General features: G+C 31.7%; 1 long non-coding RNA gene across 1 annotated transcript; it reads left to right on the top strand.

Annotated features, from left to right (window-relative positions):
* Positions 1 to 369: 369 nt before the first annotated feature.
* LOC134257551 (uncharacterized) lies at positions 370 to 2,916 on the top strand. Its single transcript, XR_009989944.1, has 3 exons — positions 370 to 391; positions 2,605 to 2,685; positions 2,860 to 2,916. It is a non-coding gene; the product is annotated as an uncharacterized LOC134257551 (long non-coding RNA).
* The last annotated feature ends 565 nt before the right edge of the window (positions 2,917 to 3,481 follow it).

Genomic DNA, 3,481 nt, shown 5'->3' with positions numbered 1-3,481 from the left:
ATTGAAAGTGGTGTTTTTTACTCAGTAGGAAGCGTAAAAGTTTTTTACTGTTAAGTAAACATAAGTAAAATTAAGCAACTGTATATAATTATCTACTAAACTTTTGAAAATCTGGATAGAAGAAGGGACATTTAGCACCAAGTTCGTCATTGTCCTTAAATCTCACATGATAAAATAATGTACTTGATTTAATACAAGAATTTACAAATTAATTTGGAAAATCCATAGATCGCCGTGTCAATTATGTAATACGTACAATCTGTAAGTGGAACAAATGATGTATCAAATCTAGTTCATAGGTCGTTTTAGTTTTTACTAATTGAAAAAGACATAAAAGACTGCGAATTTCTCATATTGTATTATATTTTGGAATCTTCTACAGAAATTTAAGGTAAGTTTTTATCAGTATACAGTTAAAGTATATCGTTGAGGGAGTCAGTAAGATTCCAGCTCCCCAAGAGCAAGTCTATTTCCCGAGGCGCTTGCGCCGAGGGAAATAGGCTTGCTCGAGGGGAACTGGAATCTTGCTGGCTCCCGAAATGATATACTTTAACTGTTTTATTATACCGATACAAACAAGACATTTGAAAAAAATTATATTCAACACTGTATTCAGTAACAATGTTTAAAAAAATGAAAAAATGAAAAAAAAAAAACGACAAAAACAGAATACAGTCATGAAAGGAATTCCATTTTATCAATAAATCAGTTCATTGTCCGAGTTTTTACCTAGTAAAATCGAAAGTAACATTACGCAAAATTGAGCACGCCATTTCTGTTGTCGTTCGCTTCCAGTAAACTGGTTCTTTTTGATTGATATGGGACCAGTTGACTCGCGATGCATTTCGATTCACTAATGAATATTCAGTTTATTCGGAACATTTTTAAGTTTGTCGTAAGTTGAAAGAAAATGTCAAGCGTTCCGAATAGGTGTGTATCAGTTCATCAAAAAAACGTACTTTTTTGCAGGGAATCAGTCTGTTTTGCAGGGAATCGGTTTATTTACGGTGATTTTCAGGAAATCAGCAAAATATATCGATTTACTTTTATATAGTGAAAAATCAGTAGAGGTATAATAATACTTACTAAAATATACTAATGACTAACATCAACATATTTTTAGGGAAGAGCATATATTAACTATTTTTGCTAATTTTCAGTTGTGTAGTTGACTACTTTTTAGTTGTTAGAAACCTTGCTAAATAAAATTAATTGAAAATACTGATTAAAACTCATCTCTGCACATTTTTCATATAGTAAAATTACATAAAACCATAATAATTAACTTTGAAATAATTTAAACGATATTTATGATATTAACGTAAGTAACGTGCAAGGAGCCGAGCTGGCCCTGGGATCATGAAACTTCCACTGGCGATGTCTTAAGTTTAAGACAAGTTGGCAAGTTTTGCTGAAATAATAGCATTGTAGAAGTAAAACAGTCCAAATAACAATCCAAATAAAATCATTATATAAATAAAATTTACGATTTTGCTTAAAATTTGCAATTTTGCATAACATTTAAATTTGAAAATTTGGTGACTATTTTGTTTCTTCATCAAAATTATTTCAAAAGGTTACTTGAGTAAAGTTTGTGGTTTGGGGGCCTGGCATTGTAGACACTGTTTTCGAGATCCCTCCTCATAAAATGGCTTAAATATTACAGTCTGGTGAATGCAGTGGTCAAACATTTTTATGGGGTGTTTATTATCGAGATTAACTTGATATCGTCTTCAACGTCCAATATACATCCAGATATATATACAAAATATCAATCTTGCACCTTAGGATTTGAATAGTCTATATAAGGTCTCTATTTCAACTGGGGAAATTTCAGTTCTTGAAATTCTTAGTCTTTCTGGATTATTTGTATCATTTCTCGCATATTGCCTGTCACACCCGACCCTGTTTTTCAAATGTTTGCTATCCTTCTGATACGCATTTTAGAAAGCTTCTCTTTTTAAAAACTCTTTGATTCTCCTTAGAAAGATTCTGCAACGATTGATTTTCAATTAATTAAACGTAAACACATATTAGATCAAATTTGTTTTTATTAGCAAAATGACGATCAAATTTTTCACATACACAACATATGTACAATATGGAAAAATAATACTAATTACGTATATAGATCAAATTGTGTCACTGTAAATCAAAGGTGAGGAATCAATTTCTGCACGGAATCTAAAACAAAGGATTGACATCTTAAACCGATTAAATACAGTATAAATACTGTATACAGGGTTATTTTCGCCCTGTGTAATTTTTGCCTTTTCATATTTGGAAACAAGTTTACCCCGTTTTAGATTCTCCCAGAAAGATTTTTGTTTAAAATTGTATACTGTTAAATTTGAATTCGTCCCGTTTTAATTTTGCCCACTTCCAACGAGGGCGAAAGGGGCAAAGATTAAACGGGCGAAAACTTCCCTGTTTACAGTATAGCAAGTGAGTAGATAAAAAGAAAAACATATCATAACAATGTTGATGTGGTTAACGTAATGTATTTATCACTTTATGGACACTTTAATTCTATAATAATTTTAAAATAACTTATCAATAAAATAGGTTTTGTCTGTCCTTTCATCCATATGAATTTCCTTAAAGATGTGGTACTTGGTTGTCACCTTACTTTTGGGATCCACTGTTACCGTCCTTGGACAACGACAACAAACATCATGTTATTTGGTAAGTGTATAGATTTTGAATGATTTCTTGTTATAATCCTGTTGTCAACATGTGCAGAAACTAATGTCTGATGAAATGTCTTATTCACAAACGGATTTTGTCTGCCAGAAATTTTAAATTGTATATTTTTATGATAATGATCGATGTGCGTTCTATCATATCAAGTTTCTGTAGATTTTGTGTTCTCCTGATGAGCGCTGTGTGGATGGTTTATGTCAGCCAATAACTGGTAAGTTAAATAATTAATCGTTAGATTAACTCCTTTCTTCACTACTACTGGCCAACTCATTTTTTTTTTTTATTGTTGATGGTAAGATAGAAAATGATTGCATACATATTGAGTACTTGATGGTTCATCACAGATATCGAAGAAATTCTAAACTAAACTTCAAACTATTCTCGAAAAGCTTTCAGTGAAAGGAACTAGAAAGCGTTATCTTATATAAAGAATTGTAATCGGTTTTTTTTTCAAGAATTTAATTATCTATTATCTTGGGTCAACGCAATAAAACAACAATTTTTTTAATGGTTTTTTTTATTTATTTGGCGCTTTTGGACACGGCTGAATAATATAACAACATATTATTTCTTGGGCCTCCAAAGCAACGGGTAGGCCCAGCAACAACAACATTTCAGTTCAACAACAACAGTATTTCAGTTCAACAACAACATTTCAGTACAACATCAACATGGTGACCTTTACCTGTAAGATGCAGAGGCCAAGGTCAACAAACATTTCAGTACAACATATTAGGTGACCTTGACCCCTGGAGATGCAGAGGTCAAGGTCAAATAA

The sequence above is a fragment of the Saccostrea cucullata genome, unplaced genomic scaffold (assembly GCF_032062105.1).
Source record: "Saccostrea cucullata isolate Sc308-1 unplaced genomic scaffold, CSIRO_AGI_Scuc_v1 ctg2931, whole genome shotgun sequence".
NCBI lineage: Eukaryota > Metazoa > Mollusca > Bivalvia > Ostreida > Ostreidae > Saccostrea > Saccostrea cuccullata.
This window is presented reverse-complemented; position numbering and strand designations above follow the sequence as displayed.